The 16,079-nt window shown below is 45.8% G+C and overlaps 1 protein-coding gene across 5 annotated transcripts in view; it reads left to right on the top strand.

The window, feature by feature from the left end:
• FOXN3 (forkhead box N3) overlaps positions 1-16,079 on the top strand; it is a 377,361-nt gene that overhangs the window by 84,489 nt on the left and 276,793 nt on the right. For all 5 annotated transcript variants that reach the window (XM_005871180.2, XM_005871177.2, XM_005871181.2 and 2 more), the window contains exon 2: positions 4,987-5,102. The gene's annotated coding sequence lies outside the window, so the exon portion shown is untranslated. The remainder of the gene's footprint in view (positions 1-4,986; positions 5,103-16,079) is intronic.

Genomic DNA, 16,079 nt, shown 5'->3' with positions numbered 1-16,079 from the left:
CTAGGGCACCAGATACCGTGTCCTGGGCTGGCCAGGAAGCCCTAGGCCTTTGCTCTCGCTGGTGTATCCATTGAACGCTTTCACCCCCATCTTTGCTTTGTAAGACCCAGCTTAGATTCCACGTCCTCCATACAACCTTACAGCTCTTCCCCTCTCCCCCTCGTCAGGAGCATTTTTCCAACTTCCATGTTCCCATCACAGTTTCTTTGTCTTCAATGATAGCACTTCTTTCACTGTATTCAGATCAGTTGTGTCTTTTCTTAACTGAGATGTCAGTGTACGAAGGAGAAAGGTCCATGACTTCGGCACCTTGTAGCTTTTGCCATCCCTAGAACAGTACTCGGAACTGTTGTATTGCATCGCGTTCTTAAAAACTTGTAAAGCTGTGCAACCTTCCAGTGCTCATGCTCTCTGCTGAAGGAGAGTCTGTTGGGTACTGAGCTTCCCACGGCTCTGTCTGTCTCAGCCCCCAGCATCTGGACCGATTCAGCCACTTTCAGAGGCTTCCAAACGTCTGGCTGTTTTGCATCATCTAAACACAGAAACCAAGGGGATGGCTGATCCCCCCCCCCCCCCATATTCATAGTATCACGAGATTTTAGAGCCAGAAGGAACCTGACAGAGTAAACTCAAACTACAGATTAGAGAATTGTGAACCCAAACTAAGTGACTGTTCCAAAGCCACTTGGGGGTGAGTGACCCAGGTGTGTGGGGAGCCAGTGATAGCTCTACATGGTTCACTGGTGCATCATCCCGTACAACAAAACATTTCAGGTTTGATTCCCGGTCAGTGTGGGAGGCAGTCAATCGGTGTTTCTCTCCCTAGCTCTGTCTATAAAGAAAAAATAATTCAATAAAAACATCTCCTTGGGTGAGGATTTAAAAAAAAAATATCTCCATGGCCCTGTGTACTGAGCCTTCCTGCCCGAAGCCTTGGGTTCCACGTGAGATGTCACAGTCAGCTGGTGCTTTCTGCCCTGTGTTGCGATTGGCTGGCTTTCTGTATGTAAACACTGTCCGGTGACAACAATCCCATTAATACTCTTTGCTAAAAGGTACTATCATGGGGGTAGAATTAACAAAAGTGGACTGGGAGCTGACCTGGGGTGGGGGTGAACTGGGAGCAATGCTAGCAGGTCATTAGCCATCGCCTGGCTGACGTTATGGCAGCTGCTGAATTCAGTCAAGTTCAGACCCTTAAAAAGAGTGGAAAAAAGAAAGCACATACTTTCCAGGGCCCGGGCACCGCACAGCGGGGCCAGCTGGGTGCAGCGCCATGGCAAAGGGATCTCTTCAGTCTCAGAAATATGAGCCTGAGCGTGCACACGGGGAGGGGAGGGTGGCTGCAACTGGACCTGATTGGCATTAACGTTTCTGGGCTCATGGTGCCCGCAGTTCTACTAGACTCAGCTCCTGTGGGAAGCCCATGAGTATCTAAGGAAAGAACCAGCCCTCTGAGTTGACAGGAGGAACAAGCTGTGTGTGTGTGTGTGTGTGTGTGTGTGTGTGTGTGTCTAAAGGTATTGGAGGTCAGCAGGCTTTGGAAGGGGAACTCTTGGTTTTCTGTATGATTGTGTACTTCCTCTTGTCCAGAGTTAGCCAGTTAAGGAAATAAAGCGCAATTCGGGTTTCCAAGTTGGAAGCCTGATTAATCTCTCTGCCAGTTACATATGGAAATAAATCAGTAAATGGTCCATCTGGGACGACACTACTGCAGAGATGATAAATTATCGCCATCGTATATGTCTGTGTTGCTGAAGACTGAGCTGTGCTCCCCAGGCGCGGCTGAAAGATAACTGGATCCCCCATCGCGGTCAGGAATGAAATTAAAAACAAAATCACAAGTAAAAATATCGCCGTGAAGCGTTTCATGGGAGAGTGCTTTGGTTGATGCCAAGTTTGCTCCTTAGAAGTGCTATATCTGCAAATATTTAAAAGGAGTCTCAAGGGCATAAGAAACATTTTATTTCTATATTTTCAAAGGCCAAACACAGTAACAAGTGTTAATTAGTACCCAAATGTCCCAAGGAGTAGGATAATTCTATACTTCTGTGCCGTATTGCAACTTTATCATTTTCACAGCAACTTCATGTGTATTTTCTTATTTAAATTTCAAAGAAGTTGGGGCAAGCCAGTGCCTCTGTTCTTTTCTTTTTTAAAATATATTTTATTGATTTTTTTACAGAGAGGAAGGGAGAGGGATAGAGAGTTAGAAACATCCATCAGCTGCCTCCTGCACACCCTCACTGGGGATGTGCCCACAACCAAGGTACATGCCCTTGACCAGAATCGAACCTGGGACCCTTCAGTCCACAGGCCGACGCTCTATCCACTGAGCCAAACCGGTTAGGGCCAGTGCCTCTGTTTCTTAATTGAGGAAACACTGAGGTTTAGGGGGTTGAATGCCTTGCCCATAATGACTCAATGGCCAAATGGCAGAGCTGGGATGAACGACCAGATATCACCAATACTGAATCCAGCTTCGTTTCCATCAGAGCCTTGTGTGACATCACACACATTTTCAGTATCCCATCATTCATTTGGCAGCATCAGGAAAGAAAGCATTCTATTTATGTTAGTTTCCTAGAAGCAAATACCATACCTTCTTTTAAAAAAAATTTTTTTTATTGATTTCAGAGAGGAAGTGAGAGGGAGAGAGGGATAGAAACATCAATGATGAGATAGAATCATCGATTGGCTGCCTCCTGCATGCCCCACACTGGGGATGGAGCCCGAAACCCTGAATGGGATTTTAACCATGACCTCCTGGTTCATAGGTCAATGCTCAACCACTGAGTCATGCCGGCTGGGCAAGCCATACCTTCTGGATCATGAAAATTATTTTTCTCTAGTTGGAGATCTTGAGTATCGGTTTAACATTTTTAACATGATTTCAATATTTTTAAATTGAGGTATAATTGACATATGACATATATTAGTTTCTGGTGTACGACATAATGATCTGATATTTGTATATATTGCGAGATGATCATAATAAGTCTAGTTAACATTCATTACCTTACATAGTTACAACATTTTTGTATGTGCTGAGAACTTTTAAGATCTACCCTCTTAGCAACTTTCAAATATGCGATAGAATATTATTAATTGTTGTCATCGTGCTGTACATTACATTCCCTTGACTTATTTATAACTGGAAGTCTGTACCTTTTGACTACCCTCATCCATTTCTCCTCTCCAATCCTTTAACTTTTCCCTGTGACTAAGGCACACCACTATTCCCTTGAGTTGTTTTATAAAGCTAAAACCATAGATGTCCTCAGGGGCTTCTTAGGTCTGGTAAGATTCTGCCCCTTTGCAGAATGGCCTGAGGCTACAGTGACATCCAGAGTCCTGTGCCTACTTTAAAATGTTCTTTTGTGTCTTCCTCCTGGGCAAACCTTCCACAGTTGCTCCTTTAAGCTCCCTTCTAGAAAATGCAGTACAGAAAGGACAGAAAAGCAAGCTGGGTTCAGAAACCTTTGAGTCCCCTGATTTATTAGATGCCAATTTCTAAACATACACAACAGATGCCACAGGCGCCTAGCATTTACCTGTTTGTACTTGAAAGTGTTTTTGTCTCACTTGGATCACCTTCCACGTGTCTCCAGTATCAGCCAGACCTGGCTACTCCATGCACCCTGAATAGACTTCATGCTTGCTCCTCTCTGGGTCTTTGCTTTAGCTATTGCTTGGTCCTCCTGGTCAAAATTCTGTTCAAATCTCAAGGCCCATTAGTATTGTTATTGTCTTGATGCTTTCTCCTATATGCCCCCCTCCTCACCTCCACCAGAAACAAATGTCTCCTCTGAAACCTTCTGTTCGTTACAGGAAATAATGCAGTCTGTCTGTATTTGAGTTACCTACATACATGTCTTATCGCCCACAGTGGACAATACATTTCTCCAAGGTGGCCATCCCATCATCTTCTGTCTGTGACCCTTCCATCTTCCTTCCAATCCCCAGCTCAGTACTTTGCCCTTAATTGAAGTGTAACATGCATCAGGGTAGGATAATTTTGGTTTACAACAACAGATTGGATGTCTTTGGATGGGTGGATAAATGAAAGATAAGAATCACTTGAAGGGCTTGTTAAAACAGATCGCTGGGCCCCACCTCCAATATTCAGATTCAGGTGGTCTTGGGTGGGGGCCGAGAATTTGCATTTCCAACAAACTCACGGGGATGCTCATGCTGCTATTCCAGGGACTATCATTTGGGAACCACTGATTCAGTGGATTTATTTCCTAGGATTCTCACACTAACCTCATCGGGTAATACCACTGTTTTTAGTAGACCGTCTATTGATCTGTCTTCCTTGAGGCGAAGGCCAAAAAAAGAAAAAAAAGAAAAATACCTTCCATCAAATTATGATGCAATCCACCCCATGTACCAACTTTCTTATTTTGCAAGATTATGGGTTAACTGTGGCTCAAAAGCTTGCAGCCCATTTAGTGAGCTTTAGCTAGAGGGGACCTTTTCCCCCAGGAGTAGAGCCAGAGTAATTTTCTTTTACAGCAGCAGGATAGAGAGTCCTTGAGGTTGCGCCTGTGGACCTGGCCTACCCAGTGGATGAAGGCCGGTCCACGTGGTTCAGCACTGGCCTACAATGCTTGTTGGTGCTCTGAGGTCTCTCCTTTATCTACACAAGTGTTTCAGTGGCAACCATAGTAAAATAAAGTGATCTCACAAATGTCTCAATAGCAGTTGTAGTAACAGAAGATAGTCTCACAGTGTCTATGGCATGCATTTTCACATCTCTGGGTCCTTTTGTGCCCTGTGAGGCAGTTTCAAGAACACTCCATCATGAAAGACCCGGCGCTTCAATAAACTTTCCAAGCAACAAAGAGGTGCTGTTGCAATCGGCGCTGTCACTGAAGTGTGGCATCTTTTAGAGCCTGGCCAGAGATGGCATTCATTGTGGCTGAGAGGGTCCTCTCTCCTCCTCTGCTCTAACCCCATCTTCCTTCTGCTCCTCTCCACCAGCCACTAGAAGCATCATCTCCCAGAAGACCGCGGTTCTGGTGACAATGGAGGCTTCTCTGTCCTTCCCGTGACTGGAGCAATGCTGACCTCGGTTTCCTGGACCCATTCTGACTCAGGTAACCACAGTCGGTCTTCACCAGCTCGCTTACACCTCACAGCGACTGCACTGAATAAATGAAATACCAACGCTATTCCATATGTAAATGCAGATGCCAAATTGATCGTCTCCATCAATTGGTATCCGCCCCTCTTCCTCCCAATCTTCTTAATGATCAATTTATGCAGCTGATCAGACTGGCAATGTGGTCAATCCAATTTAGGCATTAAGATAATGAAAACATCGAATCACATCTTCATTTGAAGTTTGGGTGCGTTTCGTAGGCACACAAAGCAAAGGGAACCTCGCTGGGAATTTTTCGTGTGGAAACTGGATTCTACCGTAGTTCCTCTAAATCATTTTCTTTCTCATCTGACCACATACTAGTATTCGAATTAATCTTTCTTATGTTATACCTTTTAATGGAGGTCATAAGTATTATTGAGTATGGGTTATGTGTTCTCGGGTCAGATGGGGCTAAAATATGTGTTCCTGGGACAGACGTGGGGCCCACCCACTCATGAGAGGGTGGCAGATGGTGTTGCCATGTGGGGCTGGGGCTGGGCAGTGATGGTAGCTCTCTGGTTCAGGGAATTGAGAGACTTTTAGGACTGGAACTGAAATAACGGGAAGAATCCATGGAAGAGGGAGGGCGTGGGCTGGGCTTTATCACTGTGGATCATTAGGCCAGGAAGCGAGGAGAGGAGTAGCTTGGCGCCTGGGTGGGAAGATGGGAATGAGCCCGCAGTGAGCCCAGGTAACGGGGGCCCTGGCTGCCTGGACTAGGACCCTGATTCTCACCTGCCCTGTTACGGTGGGGCCTTGGCTGGCAGCTTCCTTCAGGGACAGCGGTCATTGTCACCCCAGCCCTGGCTTTGGCTGCCACTTTGCTGGCCTTTTCTGCTTCTTTGGGTTTGTCCACACCCGGCCTCTGCCTGTCTACCTGATTATTGACTCTTCTCTTACACACCTGCACCCCTTCCCTCCAAGCTCTGCCTGGCAGGTGTGGCTTGAAAAGGCCTTGGGATGAAACAGGGATCGTGTGAGGTCAGTACCTGGTGATTCACAAGGTGCTATTCTGGGCTGAGGAGTGGAATTGACAGGTAGGGAGCATAAGCCAAGGACAAGTGTTTATAAGTTGATGCCGAGAGCGTATCTAGAGAGTTCCGAAAGCCGGAAGTCAGGGGAGTCTCAGGGCTGCGTGAGGGACCACAGTCAGGGATGGGGAGCACATGCCCTGATTAGCCCCGAGATGGCCAAGTACATGCTGCCCACGCCTGGCTCTTTTCCAGGGTTGCTCTTGGATAAAGCAGTGGCGGCTCTCGCTGGCCTGGGTCTTGAAGGTAGTGCTGAGAGTTGTCTTCTGAGGCACCTGCTCTTCCTGTCAGGCCACAGGCCACTGTCCCGCACGCTCAGGTGCTCCTGCAGCTGAGTCCCGCTGACCCCGGAGCTTGGGCCTTCCTGGAGGCAGAGCCTGGATCGGCAGCCACCAGTGTGCCTGCCTGTAGCCAGTGTTCTGAGGTTCCATGCTTCTTCCCTCTTGTGACACCTACATCTTCAAACACGGCTTCCTGGCTGCTGCAATGTGTGTGGGGAAAAGTTGAGAACACACACTCATTCTTAACTGCCTTAGCCTGGAAATGACCCAAACCAGCTTTACATCCACAGCCCATTGGCCAGAATTAGTCACATGACCCTGTCTCGCTTCCCCGAGGCTGGGAAGTAGGGCAGAGCAGAGGATTGCTTGGGGCCCCCACAGTCCCTGTAATACTGTGTCACTGGGGGAAACCCCATACTTTTTCTATGCTTGCCACGTGTTTGGTCATTATTAAAGGGTCAGGAACACAGCCCTATAATTTTTTTCACATAGTTTATTTTATTAAAAAAGATTTTTTTATTTCAGAGAGGAAGGGAGAGGGAGAGATAGAAACATCAATGATGAGAGAGAATCATTGTTCACCTGCCTCCTGCACGCTCCTGACTGGGGATCGAGCCCACAACCCAGGCATTGGGAATGGAACCATGACCTTCTGGTTCCTAGGTCAGTGCTCAACCATTGAGCCATACAGGCTGGGCTACATAGTTTATTAAAGGTGCAAATAAGATGTATGAAGGCGCTTTGAAAGGTATGAGTTGTAAAATATCTTAAGATACAATTGTTACTTACTTTCTTTATCACATCTTGAATGGCAGTGGGCTGGCGTCTGGGTAGTCACACACGCCCGGGAATGTCCTAGCATTCGCCAGTTAACCCAACATAATTATCATACAGTCCTCCCTTTCACATCCAGAAACATCTGGGTATAGACTGTAGATTATGTGATCACCCCAGTTTGACCCCACTGGTCATCCTTTGAGATTATTACCTCCTGTTTACTAAGCTTTTTCTAAGCGTCAGACACTGTTCTAAGCTTTTGCCTCCGTTGCTTCATTCAATCTCCAAACTTGTGAGGTAGGTACGAGTAATCTCTTTATTTTCAGACTAGAGGCCCGGTGCACAAAATTCCTGCACGGGTAGGGTCCCTAGGCCTGCCCTGCAATCAGGGCTGATCAGGTTCCCCACCTTCCCGCCTCCTTCTTCCCTCGCTCCCTCAGCACCCTGCCGCCACCACCACTGGTCGCCGCCATGTTCCACACCGCCCCCTTGTGGTCAGCGCATGTCATAGCAAGCGATCGAACTACCGGTCTCTTGGTCAAACTCTGGAGGGGACACTTTGCATATTAGCCTTTTATTATATAGGATGAGGTAACAGAGGCAGAAAGAGTTGAATTGTTCATGATCACACGGCTCTCAAGGGACAGCACTCGGTTCTGATTCCAGGCCTGACGCTGTGCTCATAGGCACGAGGTTGAGCCCTTGGCCCCGTGGGGCCCACACTTTCCTGACACAGGCTTGGGACTCTGTTCCCAGACCACAAGCTGGTGGAAGGTTGCAGCCCTGAGCGGTGAGTTCAGCCTGTTAGGACCCAGACAAGCAGTGAAGATACCAGATCACCCCATGCATCTCCAGAACCGGAAAGGAGCAGGACCGGGGCTGTAGTGTGTCTCCTGACATCCCGCCAGTCCCTTTCCGTCCCCACTCCCCTGCTGTTGACGGCGCAGCTGGCTTTAAAATGGCATGCGTTTTGCATAGGGAGAAAAGACCGCATTTAGAAATCTAGGGTGGAGTCGAACTCTAGCCAGTGAAGACTTGCCATGTGCTATGCAGTTGGTCCAAACAGGCACCCTCCCAACACAAACAGCTAGGAAAAACCAGGCTCTGTTTTCAGGAAGTTTATGTACAAATTTGTTTATTTTAAAAAAAAAAGCCGCACCACAACCAAAGACCAGTTTTTGCTTGCAGAATAATATCAAACAAAAACCCATCGACTCACAAGCTGGTATTAATTTCCCTGGTTCCTGACCTTCCTAATCAGTGTTCAAAACCAAACCCATGGAATCAAAGGGAACAGTCTCTGAAAATGAACCAAATGTGGCAGGCTCATCGATTGCATTGCTTGCTTCAAGAACTCATCCCCTCCCTTGAAAATTATAGATGTGGTTTCTAAATGTACAAAGAAAACAAAAACAAAAAAAAAAATTCCACTATGAAAGAAAAAGGAAATTTCTAATTCTATCTCATAAACAATATAGGAATAACTTTAAAATATTCTGCTTTAAGCATGCATTTAATTTGTGCTCTGGGAACCAAATAATGTTGCTAAGATAAAGCATTCTAATAATGATTTATGTAAATTTATTTGTACAATGTAATGGTGTAGTTGCCTATAGCAAATTGCTTGGAATATGAAATGACATTTACGAGGTCTTTTTTGTCCTCTGAATGAATGCAATGGAGAAAATGAGAGACTCCAGGAAACGGGGGCGGGGGGAATCCATGTTCAATATGGAGTCTGATGCATCCAGAGGCAGAGTCAGCTGGACAGGGTAGAGGGTATGTAAGTAGTCAACAAACACAATTCCATATGTTTTCCTGTGCTGCTCTCATTATTTAAGCCATTTTAAAAGCCGCATGTGCGCGCACACACACACACGGGGAGAGAGAGAGAGAGAGAGAGAGAGAGAGAGAGAGAGAGAGAGAGAGAAAGAAGAGAGAATTTGAGATTCTTAGAAGGCTAGAACCCTTTATCTTAGGAATCCTAAACTTCTCAGATACCAAAGCTGAGTAAAAAAAATGTATATCTATATATATATATATATAGATAGATAGATAGATAGATAGATAGATATAGATATATATATATAGATATAGATAGATATAGATAGATATATAGATAGATAGATAGATAGATATAGATATATTTCATTTCAGAGAGGGAGAGAGAAACATTGAGCCCACAACCGGGGCATGTGACCTGACTGGGAATCCAACCTTGACCTACTGCTTCATAGGTCGACACTCAACCACTGAGCCACGCCAGCCAGGCTTTCAGACTAGCCAGTGACAGATCATCATTCTCACGGTGCCCCGACAAATGGGGAACTTACAACATGGGGTACACAGAGGCCAAATGCAATTAAAAACTGGGCAGTTCATCTCAGTTCCCAGTTCCTTCAACGCCAAGGAAGTTATGCTTGAGTCATCCATGGGACCCAAATGTTAAACACAAAACAAAAAAGTCTCCTGAAGACTGATTCATAGGCCCACGGGGGTTTTTCCGATTGGCTGCCCGGTTAGAACCTTTGCTAAGGGCTCTAGGTGTTTCTGGGAAGCGTTTGAATTCAGTGGAAATCCCCATATATGTAACAGAGTTTCTGGACCCAACCAAGCTTGGCCTTGTCGGTGCCCAGTATTTGCCGGAACCTGTGCTGTTTGGAAAAGCTGTGGTGTTCACACCTTCGTTGCGGAAGGCATCAGTTTTTTCTCCAAGTATTTTTACTATCTCACTTGGTCACTGCAGTTATGTTCATGTGGTAGGCTGAGAGTTGGTATTCTACATACAGGGAGACGAGGGGCCACAGAAGTGACAAAGGGAGACATCAACAGAATCGGGGAGCAGCTCTCATGATGACGTTAGTCCATTGTCCTCACAAAATGAAGCAGATGAAAGAAACGTGTGAGTTCTGAAGAGCTCGGTTTATGTAAAACAAGTACAGAGTTTTGGTCCATCATGAGCCATTTTGGAATGGCAACCACTATCCTGAGAGAAATGGGTTTGTCTAATTGGATGGAATAACTTTGGGTGGTTAGCTGCAGGGGGCGTCAAGACCCCAGGGCCAAAGTTAGAGCCCCTGCGAGAGAGGGAGAGAGAGAGAGAGAGAGAGAGAGAGATGCAAAGGGCACACACCATAGGAGCTGTGGCCTGTGGTAGGACCGGTTTTCTTGAAGTGGCCCAGGGTCCCTGGGGGGAGGCAGTGGATATTAGGGTGAGAATATAAGCCCTGCTTTCAGGTTCCAGTCCTTCTTCTTTTTAGCTGAGTGACTTTGGGTGTGATTTCTGAGCTGTGGATTCCTAGGCAATAAGGTAAGCGCCTGTGCCTCCATTTCCCCATCTGTAAAATGGGGAGAATGATGTTTACCTTATAGAGACAGTGTGATAATTAAATAAAATAATTCTTTTTAAAAATATATATTTTTATTGATTTCAGCAAGGAAGGGAGAGGAAGAGATAGAAACATCAATGATGAGAGAGAATCACTGATTGGCAGCCTCCCACATGCCCCCTACTGGGGATGGAGCCCCAAACCTGGGCATGTGCCCCAACTGGGAATCGAACCATGATCTCCAGGTTCATAGGTCGATGCTCAACCACTGAGCCATGCCAGCCTGGCCGAAATAAAATAATTCACATAAAATACTTGGCAGAGTGTTTGGCAGATAGAAAACACTCTGTTTAGAGTAGCTCTTAAAATGACTATAATTGTCCTTACTTAAGAGTGTATGGTCCTGCCCGATAATGGGAAGTGAAATTAAAACCCATTTTTATTTAATTGAGAATTCATCTGAAACATTTCTGAGTCAGTCTCTGTGTCCTGAAAGATAACACGGTGACTGTGAATTCCTTCGTTTGTCCAGAAGGCCCTTTGCAAGCTGTTTGTGAGGGATGAGGAGGCCGGATCCAGAGAGCTGGTGTGAAGGGATAAGGGAGATTTCTGCACATGGCAAATGGGCATTGTGCAGGACACATTAATAGATATGGCCATTGTCTCCCAAGAATTCAGAAACTAAACTCATCTAAATCCTTAGTTGTTGCTGCAAGTCCTGGTTCTGGTCCAGGGTCTGCAAATTGGTTTCCTTCAGAGCAGTCGTCTTGGCTGGCTGTGGATAGGTTATGTCAAGATGAATGGATGGAAAGTCTCTGGTCATTTGCTTCTGCAGAAGAAGGCATTCACATTCTTTGCACATGCGTTCTTGGCCATTGTAGGTCAGGCCCCGAGGCTGAAAGTGCGAATACACCCTTTCATTAGAATTCATTTCCACAAGAAGCATATATATTTATACTACTTTCTTATCAAGAGTTGAAATGAATCCAGTGTATTAGATGTGTGTTTTGTTTTTCGGTGTGTGTTTTTTTTTTAGATGGCTTCGTAGTTAAGTCATCTTAGAAAGGCCGTTTCACAGAAATTCTCTGAAGGAAGATAAGGAAGTGCAAAAAGTTCTCAAGTGAAATGAGGAAATAAGTAATAACTCTCAGATTCTGGATCCAGTCCGGTCTGTTTCAAGGGGCCTCCTGCGTGGAGGGCAGAGGGAGTTCTGACGTGGGCTGCTTGAGCTTACAGTGTAATGCTGAGGTTGGGGTGAGGGTGCGGGTGGGGGGAACGGACATATACGCACAAGCAAGTGGTCAAACGTGACCTTTCCCCGAGTCCGAGGCAAAGAGGAAAATAAGCACGCGATCGTGAGTTCAGGATCCTTACTTGGCAAAACCAAAAGTTGGCAACCTATGCTTGTCCCCGAAACTATTTTTGAAATTTTATTGCCGTGCAAAATCATCTGGGCGCTTGCTGGAGTGGGTTCTCTTACCCTTTCTCCTGGGTTAGTCTCACCTCCCGCTCTGTCTTCCTCACTGGCTCCTACTACTGTTTGCTGGAGGTCCGCAGCCTGTGGCTTATCCTCCTTATTAGGAAGGAGATTAGCAAGTGTTAAGACCTACCAGCAATTAAGCCTTTTTTCCCTGCCTGGCCTTTGTGGCTCAGCGGTTGAGGGCCCATAGACCAAGAGGTCACGGTTGGATTCCCTGGTTGTGGGCTCAGTCCCCAGTAGGGAGCATGCAGGAGGCAGCCAATTGATGTTTCTATCTCTCTATTTCCCTTCCTCTCTCTCTAAAAAAAAATCAAAACATATAAAAAATGTTTTAAAGACTTTTTTTCCTGGTTGAAGGAGAAGGGAAATAGCATTTGAAAGGATGAGCAGGCATCTGTGCACAGCACTCTGGGTAAGAATACACAGTCACACATGGGTCTCCGGGCAGAAACCTGGCAGACCCGGCCCCCTGCAGGGCAGCGAGGGAGCGGCTCCTCCCCACGGAAGATGCTGTCCTGTGCCCACGCTCTCCCTGGAGTGCATCTATTTATGTGTCCACCTTTATTTCACTCTCACTCTCGCATGTGGTATGGGCACAGGAATTCTTAAATGGATATCTTGGCATTAACCAGGGACTGAGTCTTGACTGTGCTCAAAGCTCGCAGCTCCGCGAGAGGTGGCAACCACGCGCAGCACAAACAAGAACTTTCTGTTTAATGGCATAGATTTAGGCTCAAGGGAACAACTGGAACTCAGAGCAGGGGCACCTCCCAGGGAGACGGGAGAGGAAGAGCTGTGTTGAAGTTGGTACCCCTTGAGAGAATGGCATCCAAACTGGCCTGGTCAATATGTCAAAGGCATGGTATCACCCCAGCCCAGTCCAGTGGCCTCTGAACAGCTGGGCTCGTACCTGACACTCAGACCCACATAGAAGGTGTGTTGGTTTGGGAGGTGAGCATATCTGACAGCAAGTACGTTACACCTCCTCTTCCCCATTCCTTTATTCTTGCTGGAAGCTGAGGAGGCCTCACCACCTTCGATGTTTTTTTCTTGTGTACCAGAGGATGTCATGACCTCACACATAATATATATTTTTCCAGGTGAACAAAAGGAGGCAGGAAATGGTTTTACTGGAAGGTCCTGATTGCTCACAGTGAGAGTTAACAGACTGTCCCTGTGATTAGTTTGATCTGGTGAAGGATACCTCTCCTGAATCAGTCTTGGGTGAACGGGTAGAGAAGTGGGCAGTGCTGGGCTCTGACTGAGGACAGTGATTTCCGGAGAGTTCCAGCGGGGCCCTCGCAGATAAACAAGGAAATGGCCTCCTCGTTTACAGAGCCCTGTGTGGCTAAGTGATAGGTAGGTAGGTGCTGGATGAGTGCTTCTAAATAGTGGCGGCCTATTGTTACTATGGCATTTAACTTTATCCCTCACATAAATGCAAATGGAACATTATCCGTAGTTACAAGAATCTATAGTGTTACCCTGTATAGTAAAAGGCTAATATGCAAATCAACACGGCAAAACCACTGGTCACTGTGACGCACGTACCACCAGAGGGCAGATGCTCAAAGCAGGAACTGCCCCCTGCTGGTCAGTGCCCTCCCACAGGGGGAGTGCCACTCAGCCAGAAGTTATGCTCACAGCTGGCAAGCGCAGTGGCAGTGGCAGCAGTGGCAGGAGCCTCTCCTGCCTCCACGGAAGTCGGATATCCCCCGAGGGCTCCCGGACTGTGAGAGGGCACAGGCTGGGCTGAGCCCGCCCCCCCAACCCCCCAGTGCACATATTTCATGCATCAGGCCTCTATATACTGGAGGCCTGATGCACAAAATTCGTGCAAGGGGCTCAGCCCTCACAGCCCTGGCTTCGTTTGGAAGGTCATCCAGAAGGATTTCCGGAAGGTCGTTCGGCTGTCCGGTCTAATTAGCATATTACGCTTTTATTATTATAGATGATATGTGTAGGTAGGTATATGTGTCTGTGTATATGTATGTGTGGATAAATTATGTTATTTGATTCTAGGACAATTGATAGGGTTTATTGTTTTCTTAAGATGGGGAAATATCTAAATTACCCCCAGTGTAACTAGTTCTACTTTTTTATTACTTGGCTTCCACTTCTTTTATTTTTTAAATATTTTTATTGTTGACACTATTATAGATGTCCCCTATTTTCCCTCCTTTGCCCTCCTCCACCCAGCCCTGCCACCTGCCACCCCCACCCATGGCTTTCACCACACTGTTGTCTGTTCACGGGCTATGTGTATATTTTCCTTGGCTAATCTCCTCATCTTCTTTCATCCAGTCCCCCTGCCCTTCTAAGATCTGTCAGTCTGTTCCATGCCTCTGGTTCTGTTTTGTTTGTCAGTTTATTTTGTTCTTTAGATTTCACATATTAGTGAGATCATGTGATATTTGTCTTTCTCTGACTGGCTTATTTCACTTAGTGTAATGCTCTCCAGGTCCATCCATGCTATATCAAAGGGTAAGAGTTCCTTCTTTTTTACAGCCACGTAGTATTCTGTTGAGTAAATGTACCACGGGTTTTTTTATCCACTCATCTACAGAGGGGCACTTGGGCTGTTTCCAAATCTTGACTATTGTAAATAACACTGCTATGAACGTAGGGTGCATACATTCTTCCTGTTTGGTGTTTTGGGATTCTTAGGATATATATTCCCAGAAGTGGGATTGCTGGGACAAAAGACAGTTCCACATTTAATTTTCTGGGAAAACTCCATGCTGTTTTCCGTAATGGCTCCATCAGTTCCCACCGGTTGTGTACTAGGGTTCCCTTTTCTCCATCCACATTCTCACCAGGGCTTGCTGTTTGTTGATTTATTGGTGGTAGCCATTCTGGCAGATGTGAGGTGATACCTCATTGCAGTTTTAATTTGCATCTCTCTGGTGATTAGTGACATTGAACATCTTTTCATTTGTCTATTGGCCATCTGCATGTCCTTTTTGGAGAAGTGTCTATTCAGGTCCTTTGCCCATTTTCCACTTCTTTTTTTAGCTCTTCTACCCAGGACACATAAATAGCCTCTGGATGTATGTGTGCTGAACTCAACAAAAGTGTAAACAAGCTGCTATTTACTTTATTAAACAGCTTCAGCAGGGATGTTTGGTCTGATTGCCGGAAATTGTTAGCTTATCACTGAACTGTCCCGATAATTCTTATTATTCAATTTGCATTGCTTATTATAATAATTATTACCACATAAAAGAGCATGATGCTTTTATTTGTATAGTTCTCTCATTAATAATTTAATTGACGATTACATTCAAGTGGTTCTGTGACACACATCTCCAAGTACTTAGAGACTGGCCCTGGACACCTGGGGAAGCGAGAATTTAGGTATAAATTGTAAGGCTTGGGTCGAGGATCTGGGTGGCAGGCAGGTGCTGTGGCCTTGACATCCAATTGGTTGGCTGTCCATTTCCCCTCATATTTATTTCCAAACATTTTGTTGATTCATCAGCAGGAACTCTGATCTAGTCACTTTAACAACCTAAGAAACTCAATCTTGGTCTAGTTATTCGGGTCACTAAAATGACTAGGTTGAAACTAATGTGTGAATTAAAAGATAATGATGGCTAAAACAATACATCTGACCCAGGAGGGCTGCATCAGTGGCTTCATGGAAACCCAGTCTGTGTCTGTGTCTGTTCTTTAGAAATGGGAGGATTTAGCCTGGCTGGTGTGGCTCATCGACCCATGAACCAAGAAGTCGCTGGTTTGATTTCCCAGTTGGGGCAGATGCCCGGGTTTCGGGCTCGATCCCCAGTGGGGGGATGCAGGAGGCAGCCCATCGATGATGTTTCTCTCTCATCGGTGTTTCTGTCTCTCTGTTCCTCTCCCTTCCTCTTTCTCTAAAAATCAATAAAAACATATTTAAAAGAAAAGAAAAAGGCAGATTTTATCGGTCACAGCTTAGCAATGTTCCTAGATCGCATTGCAACTGTGGATGACATCCATTCTGATACATCTTGCTACAGAAGAACTTAATTTGTGGGTTTTTTTAGTGTAGGA

The sequence above is a fragment of the Myotis brandtii genome, unplaced genomic scaffold (assembly GCF_000412655.1).
Source record: "Myotis brandtii unplaced genomic scaffold, ASM41265v1 scaffold332, whole genome shotgun sequence".
NCBI classification, from domain to species: Eukaryota; Metazoa; Chordata; class Mammalia; order Chiroptera; family Vespertilionidae; genus Myotis; species Myotis brandtii.
This window is presented reverse-complemented; position numbering and strand designations above follow the sequence as displayed.